This window comes from Diabrotica virgifera, chromosome 1 (assembly GCF_917563875.1).
Source record: "Diabrotica virgifera virgifera chromosome 1, PGI_DIABVI_V3a".
In the NCBI taxonomy this organism is placed as follows: domain Eukaryota; kingdom Metazoa; phylum Arthropoda; class Insecta; order Coleoptera; family Chrysomelidae; genus Diabrotica; species Diabrotica virgifera.
Window position 1 is genome coordinate 303,675,529 of NC_065443.1, and position 15,737 is coordinate 303,691,265.

The window sequence follows — 15,737 nt, forward strand, 5'->3', positions numbered from 1 at the left end:
TATAGTTTTTTTGTAGAAGAAAAAAGACTAAGTTTTCACTCTAATGGCATATGAAACAACATAATGTTGCTCTACATACCACCAGACTGAAAACAATGGGAACCTTCTCTGGTTACACCTCCGAGGCTTCTACAATTTGCAAGCCATACGGATGCTGAGACTAAGGAAGATGAGGAATTTTACAATTTACAATTCACGTCCCATCTGCTCAGCGCGGAATTATAAATTGTAAAATTCCCTCATCTTCCTTAGTCTCAGCATCCGTATGGCTTGCAAATTGTAGAAGCCTCGGAGATGTAACCAGAGAAGGTTCCCATTGTTTTCAGTCTGGTGGAATGTAGAGCAACATTATGTTGTTTTATATGCCATTAGAGTGGAAACTAAGTCTTTTGCTAGCAGTTGCCGCTAGGGCATCTATACCACTTGCCATTTCGTTCGTTGCAATCCGGGACTTCACGCCGGGGTTTTTTTTTTTGGTTGGATCAGAGAGAGCAGCATATGTGCCTCCTGATGAGAGACTAATAAGTTTCGAAACCGGTAGAGGTGCTTGCTGCACTCTCTGATTAGACTAGAATGTGGCGCGGCTGTATTTTCGTTTTGCAACGAAATTGAAAATGGTTATTCATTGTTTTTGTAGAATATTATATATGTAGATTTCTTTGCCGACTCAGTAAAGGTAATCGGTAAATAGACATCAAAGTTTGAATTTCTGGTGGAGTAGTCATGATTAGAACCTGCTGGAAAGACATGATGTGTTTACGAATTATGAAAACAGTTCTAAAATATATAAAGAAGAAAGTGTTACAATTACGTTATCTTTGAAGTAATTTCTGCAATGTATTGTTTTTCTGAGACCACACAGATGCCATATTGCTCTTTTTTGTAATTTAAAAATAACTTTGAATTGGGAAGCTGTACCAGAACCCCAAAAAGGAAGATCATATCCAAGATAAGACTTGAACAAAGAAAACCATGTTATTTTGGAAGATGCTTAATGGATTTCTTTCGAAACAGATCTTATTTGCATAGCAAGCTGAAGCTAGTTTCCTACTTAACAAATCGATATAAAGGGACCATTTGGTTGCTGTCTAAAAAAATATCAAGAAATTTTTCAGAATCAACGGTAATGATTTGGTTGTTTTAAGAAGCAAGGGTTTAAGAGCTCTGTTATAGGATAATGCTACTGTCTTATCCACGTTAACAGAGAGTGTGTTAGAGTCGGGTCAGGTATTTATTGTAAGTAGATCAGAAGTTTTATTTGCATAAAGAGTGGTAGTATTTGAGTTGCTACAAGTAATATAATTTTTTATCATCAGCAAAAAGAAAAAAATGTCCATCGATTTTTCAATTAGTGATGTCATTTATAAAGATAAGGAAACGTAGAGGACCCAATACTGAATGTTTTTGTGACTAGAGTCAGTATCATTTGCTCTATCCAGTTGTTATCTCTATTGTCCAAGTAAGATTGAAACCAATTCAAAGAGATACCTCGAATTCAGTATAAGTTTTTTTTTATAAAATGACGTTTTAGTCAAAATTAGTTTCATCGACCAGAAAACCTACATGCTTTACAAATTCCAGTATTAATCGGCTTAAAAAATACAAACAGTATTTAATCGCATATTTCTCAAAGTTAATTCTATCAAGACCCCTATCTTTTTTACATGAAGTTGCCAATTTCTTTAGAAAATCCCACCGCATAAGACCCATTGGCCATAAATAAAGGCAATCTCGGCCAACAGTTCTAGCCACAAAGAAAAATATTTTAAGCTCTCCACTCTCAGTAGCGCTTGTAAAAAATGCCTTCAGTATACAGTGCCAGAACGACCCTTTAGTCTAAAAGGGTTGTTTATTTTTGTTACATTTTTAATCTACTGAAAAACAAAAAACAATAAAAAGCAGGAAGAGCATTTCTTAAAAAAAACTTACAAAAAAGTAAAAAACTTAGAATAATATGATGGTATAATTTATCTTCAAAAAAATTTAAAATTCATCCAAATGGATTACAATTCTTCACTCAAAACGTTTTCGGTCAATTCAGACCAACATCAGTGAAACATTCTGTTAGATAATAATACCTATAAATTACATGTTGATAATAACAAATCGTAAAATTTGTAAAATTCATTTTAAGGGAGCATATATTTCCCTGTTCTAAAAAGGGCAGTTCACCCGGTGAGTCAGTTGGTTGTTATATTGTTTACCTTATTAAGTATTTATGAATAATTATTTATGTATTCCTTCTAAATATACTGGGTGTTTATTTCAAAGCGATATCGAAATAAAATGGTCATCACTCGTTTAGCACACTAACGCATTTTCACCCATTTGTCTATAGTAGACTTTTTTTATGACATCATCCCAAACACAATGCAAAAAGTTGCAAGTCTCTAGGTGCTTTATTTAAAAATCCATTTATTCGGGTGTTTTTAGTTTTAACTGCCCTGGTTTATAATTCCATGTATAGTAGTGTGAAATCTGAAATTACCTGAACAAGGATACTTAATAATAGAAATCTAAATGTGCGAAAGTATACAAATTGTCCTATTTAAAAAATTGTGTGTTTTCTTTATCAAGTAGTTATTAATCTCCTTTTATTCGGCGTATTTTCAAAGCACGTATTTTTGGATGTTCTGTACCATAATCGAATTATCCACCAATGTCGCAGTAAAAACTCCATCTGTATGCACTATGTATTATATTTACCTAATCATTGTTTGGGTAATGATTCCTGCGTCCATGAATTGACGCAACCAAATCAATGAGAGAAATCCCTTTCTTTTACACATTTTAAAGGAACGTTAATTTCCACATCATCTAAAATGTACTTATGTTACAGTCTAATTTGCTTTTATTATTTAAACTGCTCCTATATTTCCACCAACCAATCCTGTTGTTATTTAAAGCATTCCTCGCTAAGCTACCGCTCTCAAATTGTTGATTAAGTTAACTGATCCTCTTCGACTGAATTCAAGCTGCAATCCCCGATGACAGCTTGATTAATGTTTTAATCGATTTCAGTGAATTTAATTGACCTATTCGCAATTCCAATTCAGTTTTAGATCTAGGCCAATACCATCTTCATACAGGTCACAAAATTGACTTTGAACACTCCAGAACCCTCGTCCGCTTTTATAAACTAAGAATTATCCAGGAAGCCTTAAACATTGAAAAATGGCCAAATTGTCTAAACAAAAGGGATGACGGCATCCCGTTGACATGGAGACCTCTCCTAAAGAAAACATTGTCCATTGTCCAAACATTGGTAGGTGTCCGCTACACCTACCAATCCAAATCCCACCGTCAGAAATCTTCACGCCAACCCCACCCAAGCGCCTTTTCAGCGAACCACGGTATAAATGAACGGTCCCCCATAGTAAATTAACATTATTGCAAGTGATGAAAAAGTTGCAAAAGTGTGACACTATGATGTCGTATAGATATGGAAAAAGGTCAATACTCAGAATCTTACTTTTTTATTGATAAATGATATTATTGAAGGCGACCGGTTTTCGGAGCTTACAGTATATGCTCCATCCTCAGGTCCAGTAAAGAGTTATTTTTTCAAAAAACAATACTAGAATCTAAAATTACAAAAATAGATGATTACAAACAAATAACAAACTAGGGTCATATTAAAATTGGAATAAGTTAACAATAATTAAAACATCAATACGGTGAAGTAGGTATAGACTGAGTTTGATATTGTGGATTTGGACAATAAAACTGTAAGATTGCATCCAATCTGATGATAACTGGAGTATATTTATAAGATTATTGCAGTCAGTAGTGAATAGTGGCTCAGGAGACTCTGAGAGACCTGAAGATGACGTCGAAAAGCTCGACCTAGAGAACAGCGACGTGGTTCAACCCGGAGGTCTGTTGAGATTAATTCTAATGTTAATTTTTGTAATGATATTAAATCCATTTATTTACTACCAAAAGGTGTCACACTTAACTAAACCAAATCAACGTGAAAAATCTTTTTCCACCTACCTCTACCGAAAGTATACTTTTCCGGACCTGATTGTAGGGAGCAAAGTTGTATTTTTCCTCCCTAGGGAGGAAAATATTTTTCCTCCCTAGGGAGGAAAAGTGAAAGTGACGTCATGGTATTTCATTCATGAAATATAACTTATTGACGCCCTGTACAATATCTATTTTCTATTACGTAAGTATCTATACATTTTAACGTTTATTTATAAAACACCCTGTATTTTGCAGAATGGTAAAAAACAGTAAATTTTTATTTTGATTTAACAATGTTTACATTAATAATTTGACTTATATTTGACAGTTGACAGTTATAATGTACCTACTTGTTAGTTTTAGTTTTAATACATTTTGTTGGTTAGTTACATAAATAAATTCAGTAAAAATGAAAAAATGACTTGTTATTTGAGGAAGGTGGAAAAACCATATGTATAACATGGGAGTAAAGTGCCTTTTCCTCCCTTGAATGATTACTGCCCTCCGCTACGCGTCGGGCAGTAAACTTCATTCTCGGGAGGAAAAGTAACACTTTCCTCCCTTGTTATACAAATAGCTATATCTTGAACATATTTCATTTCCTGGAAGGACTTTAATTCACTGATTTGACATCCTGCATACGGTATATTGTGATTGCCCGCAGCGGTCAAATACCTCCTGGGGTACTCTACACTTTAATACCCGAAAGTTAGGTTTGGACCGAAGGGTTAGGTCTTCCTCCTTTGAAAATTGTACTGTATAATATACAATAATATATATAATATATTAATTTTTTAATTAATTCATTTTTTAAAATTAGCAAAATTTCCGTTCAAAACGAATAAGAAGTAAATAAAACTTAGACACCCTGTTGAGAACCCTGACCGCTGCGCGTAATTGCAATCTGCCCCCTGCATAATATACCTAAGTATGATACAGTATAATTTATTTTTATTATTCTAACTGCTATTTGTTTCCACCAACCAATCCTGTTGTTGTTTTGAAGCATTCCTCGCTAAGCTACCGTTCTCAAATTGTTGATTAAGTTAACTGATCCTTTTCGACTAAATTCAAGCTGCAATCCCCGAAGACAGCTTGACTAATGTTTTAATCGATTTCAATGAATTTAATTCAATTGCTAATGACGTTGGTCGCCAATGCACCAACTACACCCGGTTCATTTCAGCACAAAGTATTTTCTGGAAACTTTGCTGAAACTTAATTAGTATTTAGAATGTGAAACATCAATCGATAGTCAACAGCGTGAGTTTGGCGATGTTTATTTTATTGCAAAACTTCAGAGTGCCGACGTTGCCACGTTTGTTGATTTTTCACTATATCTACTCTGCCGTGCTAAGCCCAAAGGCGGGATCTGATTTTTTATCGAAAATAAGATTTTTGTATTTTTCGGTAGAATAGGGTATTTAGTATATATTTATAAAGTCTTTGGAGTTGTAGAAGCATTATATTTTAAATAAAATTGCAATTTTGTTAGCGGTATCTACACTTTTCAGTTAAAATACTAAGCAATTTGGCGGCAAATGTTAAATACTATGGCGTTTTGACGGTATCTGCTACAGTTGCCGTCCATATACCTTAGCATATTGCACTTACCGCTAATCTACTTTCAAGAATTCTGCGCCTACATTTAGAAACCGCCAAATCGCCTTAGTATTATATACAAAGTAAATTCGGCCTAACTTTACAAGGTTAAATTATTGTGTTAGTTAAAAAAGTTGTGTTAGTAAAAGAAATAATTAGCGAGGATGGTAAGAACTTTTCGAGATTATTATATCTATTGAAATATATTTTCATTTTTGTTTATACTATTTCAAGAACTAACCATTTATGTTGTCCTAAACAATGTGAATCTGCGCCAAGTGGATGATTTATATGTATGTTTAAACCCTTTGTTAGGTTGCAACAACTAAATCAATGCAACCCATTGATTGCATTTTTTTTTTGTTTCAATACAAGCTATTATCATTGTTTAACTAGACAATGTCTAATAGTAGTCTAGTTATACAATGCTATTATAGATACGGGATTGTAGATTTGGGATATCTTTACCTTATCTTTTGAGAATCCTTTACATAAGTTTTATACAAAAATGCTGGTTTTATTCCTTTATAAATTTTCTAAGAATGCGTCAGGTACCTGGATAATGATCCAAAAATTTGTTTGCAAGAAACAAAATAAAAATAGCTGAGAAGAGAAAGTCAAAAGTATGGTTTACAATCACATTTACAGTTGAAGAATTCTTTAAAACGCAGATGTTTAAACAGCTATAACAATCTGAACGGATTCTGGTTTTTCGTTGTATAAGTACAGTTCTGCCCAAATTATTAGACGCACTATAAAAGATTTTATAAAAAAATGATAATTATGAGGTAATACCATTGTAATACTAAATAGGTTTTGTGTATGTACCGGACACAAGGTATGGTGTTCGATTGTCTATTACATTGTCTATACTGAATCGCAAATAGAACATTAATATTAATGAACCAATATGTATTTATTGACTCTTGAAAGAAAACAGATATAACGACAACTAAATATTGTCAATTTGTTGTTGTCATATTGTGGCTCAAGAAAATAATAACATTTAATAGTACTTTAATTCTTTCAATTTAATAAACTGGAATACACAGAAAACCTTTCTATTTCATATCAATCACAACTATAAACCACATACCGCTAATAGGCTTAGTTTTAAGTAAGTTTTGATAAAACGTTTTAGCGGTATCTACCTCTTTTTATATAAAACTTTGTTTTAAAATATAATTAACGGTTCCCTTAATAAACTGGGGCATATATCCATGCATAAAAACTATTAGCTAGTCCATAAATCCCCAACGGGCCAAAATTTTAGCATTCAATTTTGAAATCGATTTTGCCACCATTTTCTCAAATGTTAGTTACCGCCTTTGGGCCTAGCACGGCAGTACTGATTTCTACGAAAATGTTTAGATAATCTATTTCGCCCTTTTCGTCCCCATGCCAGGATTTTGATCCATTCTGTTTATATGTTGTTTATATTTTGCTCTGTATTCTTTTATCGTCTTGTTGATCAAGTGGATCAATTCTTGTTATACATCTTCAACTATCTATCTAGGTATTTACTCTTCTCCTTTTCGCTTTTCTCTTTAGTCTCATTTCGCTAGCTTTGAAAAAAAATCAGCCCTCCAATTTTTCCACAGAACTTTTTAAAATTAGGAGAAAATATAACGCTTTCATTCACCCCCTGTATAATGCCATCTAAGCAAAACATTTTTGTAATCGGAATAATCACAGACGATACAAAAACATGTACCTACAAACTGATGCCAGAATCTTGAAAATCGGAGTAAAATAATAAAGTTATAAATTGTCAAACTCAATCAAAAATTTTAGGTGGCTGAATTTTGTGCCGGTGAGTGTATATGGACAATTCTTAATGAAACACCCTGTATATTTCTATTGAACATCAATGTTCGATATAAACTGCTTAGGTAGGTCTGAAAATCTAACGTAAGGGCTTTTCCTTGCTCCACGTCGTCGGAGCCACGCCACACGAGAGCCACTAATCGCGTAGATTCTATAATAGGGGAGTGCAATTAGAACGAAAAGATCGAAAGAACGAAATGTTTCGGAAAAAATCAAACAAGGTTATATTTGTCTAAAACTTTTTTTGTTAGTTTATAAATATGTTAAAGTAAAAAGTTCTACTCACAAATTTCGCCGCTAATTGTTTATTAATTGTTTAAACAATAACAATTGTTTTGTATAAATAATGTTAAGAATATGGGTGAATTCAACATTTTATTTTGATAAAAAATGTTTTTATTTTAGTTTTGATTATGCTGAACCCGAATCTGATATTACAATAATTGGCAAATTCAAAATGGCAGATTCAAAATGGAGGATTTTTTTTAAATCCTTAAAAAGTAGTTGTAAAATCCGATTTTTTTTATAAAACGTGTTTGTTTACATATATGTGGATATTTTTGAGAGGTTGCTGAACCTGAATCAAATTTTGATAATATAAATTATAAAATGGCAGATCCAAAATGGCGGATAACTTAAAAAATAGTTGTAAAATCATAATTTCTTTACAAAATGTATTTATTTCTACATATATTTATTTTTAAGAGCTTTGATAAACATAACTTAAATGTTAACATTATAAACTATAAAATGGCGGATCCAAAATGCGGATTTTCTAAAAAGAACATAAAAAAGAACATTTTTCTAAAACATTTATTGTCTTTATTTTTAACAGGTTGTTGAATCTGAATTAAAGATTAAAAATTTAAATTTCAAAATGGCGGATATTTAAATGAAAAACAAGTAGAATCCAATCAAACAAATATGGAATTTCATTCTTAAAAAAAGATAACCAAATAATTTTCACAATAATATTAAAAATTAAAATGTATTAGAAAGAATATTAAAAAAAAAACAAATTTTCGATTAGAAGGATATAACTACATATTGGAACATAGTTTTTAATTCCAAACAACTTTTCTTTATAAAAATTTTCGATATTGTGAAATATAAAGATACTTTACTCTTTAGTGAAATTCATATTTTTTGACATACCTCGTACAAAATTAACAAAATTTGATATTTGATGGTTGCATCTTATGTTATGTACGATGCAGAGTATTTTATAAAGAATAACTTTTTTTCGTAAAACTGATATTAAAAAAGTTATCAATTGGTTCCAAGTTACGCAGACATACTGTATAAGAGCTAAAAATTTTTTTTTTGTTGAACATTTATTATTGTTGAAGCTTATTATTAATTGTATTTTAGGTAAGTTTTACAGAAAAAAGTTTTGATCACTCTGTATATACATTTTTTCAGCTGGTAATTTTCGGTTTTTGTATTACATTTTTGTTATTTTTCTTAGTTTTCTCAAAAAGAAATTGTTTATTTCATTTTTAAACTAAAATAATTCTTGAGTGAATAATTCAAACTTGAGTAATGCCGTCACAAAGTGATGGGAATTCTGTAAAACAACGAAGTTTTCAAAAATTACATTTTTGAGACATCGTATTATTTGAATTAAATTTTTGAGATTTTTTTTGAATGAAACATCGTTTAGTAAGATGATTGAGAGGTAAGTTGCGCAAATTTGAGAGTTTTATAAGTAAAATTGTATTAGTTAATCATTTTTAAATCATTTTTAAACAAAATTCATGTAAGGCTCACTTTCCGGCCACACCGTACTTATGTCCATAAATTTTATTTCTTTTTATTACAACCATAAGATAGCTTATTTCATCTTCTTTCATGTCCAATTTGTAAAATTTCTTTTGATCCATTAGTTAAAGAATTACATTAAAAAAACTCAACCGTGCACTTCTCCCAACGCTAGTTTACAGTGCGCCAATGTGTGTGAGAAGGGTGACTTTAGCGTTATAAATAAAAAATTACAGAAGCTAGAGATTTAATTTTAGGAAAATCTTTATATAAGGGTTTTTTTGTAAAATTTTCTGAATTTTTTAATGGTTATGTCAGTTTTTTTCTAAAAATTATATTTTCGGAGTTATTGAAAAAACATCTAACTTCGCTGTTCATTTGTTTAATAAAAAATGAAGCACCCACTTCTCGAGTAGAACTTTTTGATATGTTGTATATTAAACATTTCTTAATGAAATTACAAAAAAATTTATCTTGTTTGATTTTTTCCGAAGTGAAAATCTAAATGCACTCCCCTATAACGATCTTCGTTGATTTTCTATTGTGTCAGTTTAAATTTTCGAACTCGCCACTTCCTCGCCTTCGCGCGGCGGTCAAGATGTTTTCTTTTAAAAGAGATTTAACGAGAAAATTGTCGGGGGTTGAAGGGGCAAAGTGAACGGATGACGTGGAGAAAGGGATTTTTTGCGGACGGGGCTTAATAGTGTGGGGCGCTGGTCGATGGGGGTTGTGAGTGCTCAACGGAGCTCAGGAAAAGCTACTTTTCTATTTACATTTGTAAAAAGGTGAGGCTTACGGTGCATTTAAATTTATTGGGTTGTTTTTTGGAATAATCTAGTATTCCGGAACAGTCGAAAAAGGTTTGTGGATTGCTCGCCGATATATTATAAATGATGAAATAACTTAAATTATCTAAGCATTTATTAATCTCAAAACTTTTATATCTCTCTTAACTTAGGTTCCGAAAAGGCACTGGTGATTTTCGCAAACATTCTAAATATAAATTTTAAGTTAATCTTTGAAATGGACGGAATTCTGCAGAGAGGATCCAAAACTTTACGAAATTAGCCAAAAACTTTACGATAAAATTTAAAATTCTCTATTAACAATAATCATGGTTTAACATTAAAATCGTCAATATATGCATTAGATTTGACTTAGATTTAACACATACTGATAGACTCAAGAAAACAGTTGTTTAAAAAAATCCACTTTTGTGGCTTGGTTCCCTTCTGCAAAACAACTCAAGTGAATTCAAAGTTAACAAACATTTATTTTCCATTATTGAGGTACATAATCAGGCGTATAATATCAAAAAATCATCATCATCATCATCATCATCATTCTCTTTGCCTTATCCCTATGCGGGGTCGGCTTCCCTAATTGCATTTCTCCACACAATTCTATCTTGGGCCATATCAATGTTAATCCCCTTTACCAACATGTCCTGCCTTATCGTCTCCCCCCAGGTCTTCTTTGGTCTTCCTCTCCTACTCCTTCCAGGAATCTGCACTTCAGCTATTCTTCGTATTGGGTGGTTAACGTCTCGACGTTGAACATGACCAAACCATCTTAACCTATGCTCTCTCATTTTGGCATCAATTGGTGCCACACCTAGACTTCCCCTAATATACTCATTTCTAATTTTATCCTTCTTTGTCACTCCACTCATCCATCTAAGCATTCTCATTTCCGCCACATGCATTCGCTGTTCCTCTTTCTTTTTCACTGCCCAACATTCAGTTCCGTACATCATAGCTGGTCTTATGGCTGTTTTATAGAATTTTCCCTTCAGCTTCATTGTAATTTTTCTGTCACACAACACACCACTCGCTTCTTTCCACTTCATCCATCCAGCCCTAATTCTACTGCATGCATCTCCATCTATTTCTCCATTACTCTGTAATACCGATCCTAGGTACTTAAAACTATTGCTTTTCACAATCATTTCACCATCCAAAGATACCATTTTATTTGTAGTAACTCCATCTTTAAATAAACATTCCAAATACTCTGCTTTTGTCCTACTAAGTTTTAAACCCTTTTCCTCCAGAGCTTGTCTCAACTGTCCCAGTTTTTGTTCTAAGTCTCTTTCACTATTTCCTATTAACACTACATCATCAGCATACATTAGGCACCATGGAATACTACCCTGTAGTTTCGCTGTTATCTGGTCCAAAACTAATGAGAATAAATAAGGACTAAGCACCGAGCCTTGGTGCAATCCTACTTTCACCTGAAATTTATCAGTCTCTCCCACACCTGTTCTAACACTAGTCGTTACTCCCTCATACATATCTCTCACAATCGTTACATATTCGCCAGGGACTCTTTTCTTATTGAGTGCCCACCACAGAATCTCTCGAGGAACTCTAACATATGCTTTTTCAAGATCAATGAATACCATATGAGCGTTGGTCTCTTTATTCCTGTATTTTTCCATCAGTTGCCTTACAATGAAAATTGCATCTGTTGTTGATCTGCCCTGCATAAAGCCAAATTGATTATCGGATATTTAGGTTTCTTCACGTATCCGTCTATCAATTACTCTCTCCCATATTTTCATGGTGTGGCTAAGTAGTTTTATAGCCCTGTAGTTTGTGCATTGTTGTATGTCTCCCTTGTTTTTGTAGACAGATACTAATATACTGCTTCTCCATTCGTCTGGCATTTGTCCAACTTCCATAATTCTATTAAATAGACCTCCTAGCCAACTTATTTCTGTCTCTCCCAATGCTCTCTATACTTCCCCAGGAATATCATCTGGTCCGACTGCTTTTCCTTTCTTTATTTTTTGAAGCGCTTGAGCCACTTCCTCGTTTGTTATTCTGGTAACCATTTCTGTTACTGCCTCCGTTAACTCCACAGGCTGTCTGTCAAATTCTTCATTTAATAAACTGTCAAAATACTTTAACACTTTGTACAGTATCCTTGACGTACCCCTTACGATACGAAGGACGTGGTTTTTGAATGGAGTAAGCAAGAAACCTGCAAAAGATACATGAGTCTACAGTTCGTGGGTTCAATCTCTAATGAACCATCCATCTCTTTTTGACATCCTTTTCGTGAATTAGTATTTTATTATTTTAATCTCGGATACATCTAATCTGATTATTAAAATATAATATATAATATATCGTATAATATCAGAATATATCGTATAATAGCGTATAATAACAAAAAATGTTAATATGAAATTACTGGGATTTAATAATTTGTTCGATTTCAAAATTTGGAAGTCCCGTGAATTCAAGAAAACAGTTGCTTTAAAAAAATCCACTGTTGTGGCTTGGTTCCCTTCTGCAAAACAACTTAAGTGAATCCAAAGTTAGCAAACATTTATTTTCCATTATTGAGTTACATAATCAGGCGTATAATCTAAAAAATGTTGATATTAATTGGGATTTAATAATTTGTTCTGGAAGTTCCGTGAATTTAAGAAAATAGTTGTCTTAAAAAACTCCACTTTTGTAGCTTTGGTTCTCTTCTGCAAAATAACTTAAGTCAATTTGCATAAAGGAATAAACCCACATGGATCTTTTCAGCAGAACGATGCCATGCTGCAACGATAATGTTGGTTGGTTCTTTCGCTCATAAAGGACGGTATGCATCGTATGTGGCTTGGTTCTTTTCTAAACAAGTATCTACGGGGTATTTTACAACCTATGAGACTGTGAATAGGAAAAATACATATTTGTGGTTTGGTTCCTTTCTGCAGAATCCCGTTAAAAATACACTTACTTACTTTTTCGAGGCTGTATCCACAGTTTTTCTGCCCAATATAAATATTGAGGATATACTGTGATGGGCGAAGCTTGCATGCTATCAGGTGCTCCACGTTCTGTATTTCCCTACATTCACAAAGGTCATTGTTATCTTTGTTGGATCCTTTTAAATAAATTAAACCAATATTAAGTATAGAACATCAGTTGAACTAGTATCTTAAAAAAGTATAACTATGTACACATTTAAGTTTTTCCATTCCTAGATGTTTTAACATATATGTCCTTCAATTGCCTTCCTTTGTCGACGTGCGTGAATGTACTAACAAGGCACCATATTTTTCATGTCTATAGAGCGTTTCAAGTTAAGAATAGAACATTGTGGAGATAGCCCATGTATGGGCTGTATGGATGTATTTTTTATGAATGATAGAAGCGCGCCGATGCCACGCTGTACTGACTAGAATGAATCGTATATCGGCAGTCGAGTAGCCACCCGTGCCCGAGTGGTTTGCAACACTGATCTCCATTAACGTTATCTTCTTAAAGTGAAGCAACGTATAGGAACTGTACTTTTATTTACCGACAGGCGTCTGGGGACCTCATTCAAACCTGCGCTGAGGATTAAATATTATTTTATTGTCTGTATTTTTGTTTTGGATTATAAGAACATATTTTTATTTAAATTAAACCTGTGTTCTACTGAGTCTGTAATCTAACAAAGCTACCCGTCACAATTTGGCGCCCAAGCAAAAGTAAAACGTTTCAATATCACAGATGTAAAGCGCTAGAAATTGGCTTATAAAAAAAATAAAATTTCGCTTCATCTAGCAACGACAGATACAGACTCAGCAACCGGTGACTCAATAGTAGATCGTGGATATATTACCCGTCCGAATGTGAGTTACGTCTGCCCCGGTATTAGTATACCTACCCCGATTTTGTATAAGACCATGGAGAGAACCGGACCCCAATAGGAACTGAATCTGAATAGGAATCGAACCAGAAGAGGATGCAAAAGGAACCTAACCCGAACAGGAACTGCATAGCAGCAGGCTATTTAGGGATTGCGAGAACCGTGACTGATTATGTCAGTCTGACTATGTTCAAATAAAATATAGTATTTTGCCCTGCTATCGTGGCGACATCGGACAGTGAGGCTAAATACTTATAGAACGTCTACTTTTTAATTGTTTGGTTAAAGATATCTTAAAGAGGTTAAAAAGGGCGAGAGAGTGGCAACGTCATTGTGTGAGATAGTTTATTATGTTTTGTTTTTATCTGTGTTTATCTTAAAATTCAAAAGTTTATAAAACAAAAAAGCGGCAATTATTAGCGTTTATTCACAACAACCTATACCACTCCCTCACCAATAATAAAACCTATATTTTCTATTTTGTCCACAATAACAAGCGACATCAATTTTAGACTGACAAATCCCATCTCCTTTCATCGAATTCCTCCTTGGATTATGCAGACCCTCAAACTAACATAAATTTAACAAAATTCAATAAATATGAAACACCTAAAAAACTCATGATAAAAGCTTTTTTTGAAATTATGCACAATAACAACTTTGATCAAGTAATATACACCGATGCTTCCAAAAGTGATTTGGGGGTTGGCTGTTCAGTCACTTCTCAAAACAATCTCATTTGTGCTTCTTTTATTCCTCTTCTGTGCAGCGTACATACTGGAGAATTATATAGTATCTTACAGGCTGTTAAGAATATTAGCTTCCATTTTATGCATTCAGGAATTATTTTCCGATCATCTTCTTGTCCAAAATATCCACCATTGTTACCACCACCTTTAACACCTGTTACCTTAAACACTAAGATTACATTTATATGGATTCCGTCTCACATTGGTATACCTGGCAATGAACTCGCAGATGAGCATGCTAAAACGGCTTCAACAGATACCACGTCAACAACCCACATCCAAATTTGTAAAGATTTGAAAACAGAAGCGTACAGATTCACATGGAGATTATGGCAAACCCACTGGAGCTTCTTAAATACATCTTTACGTGCAATCCAGCCCTCAGTATATAAGCCACTTTACACTGGCCCCACAGGAATCTCTAGACAAGACCTTAGAATTATAAGAAGAATCCATATAGGACACACCAAACTTACTCACGGCTTCCTGATGTCATCAGATATCCGGCCTATCTGTCTAACATGCCAGTGCCAACTTACCGTGAACCACATTATTACCGAATGTCATCAGTTCAGTGTAGTAAGACAACAGCTCAAACTCAAACCGCAGCTATGTGACATTCTAAGTGATGCCAACCAGTTAGACAGAGTTCTTCAGTTTTAAAAAAAATATCATTGTATCATAAACTTTAATTTTTTTTATGACATAACTTGTTAATGCTCTTTAATTATACCTCTTGTAATCTTGTTTGTAATCGTCCCGTGCGAGTGGCCATAGTTGCCGAGCACGTTAATGTAAATAAGAAAAAAAGCGGCACTATTTTCTAAAGAAATTTACACATTTAGAATGACACAGTTATAAAACTTGACAAAACAGTGTCGCTTTTTTGCACCTAATCCGACCAGACTTCCAACCACCAAGGACGAGTGTTAGGAGATGGGTTCGACAAAATTGTATTAAATAGCGATCGATGTAACAAAAATTAGTTCCACCCGGAGAATTGATCTAGTAAGACCTCAACTATTACCAGAAATTGATTGGTGGCCAACCGGGTTTTAACGTATTGAGTTGAAGCCAAACAGTCCATGGAGAACTGATCTGAAGACTTAACTGGTTCGACTTGGAGAACTGATCTGGTAAGAACTCAACTAGCCACCAGAAATTGTCTGGTGGCCAACCGGAAACCGTGTA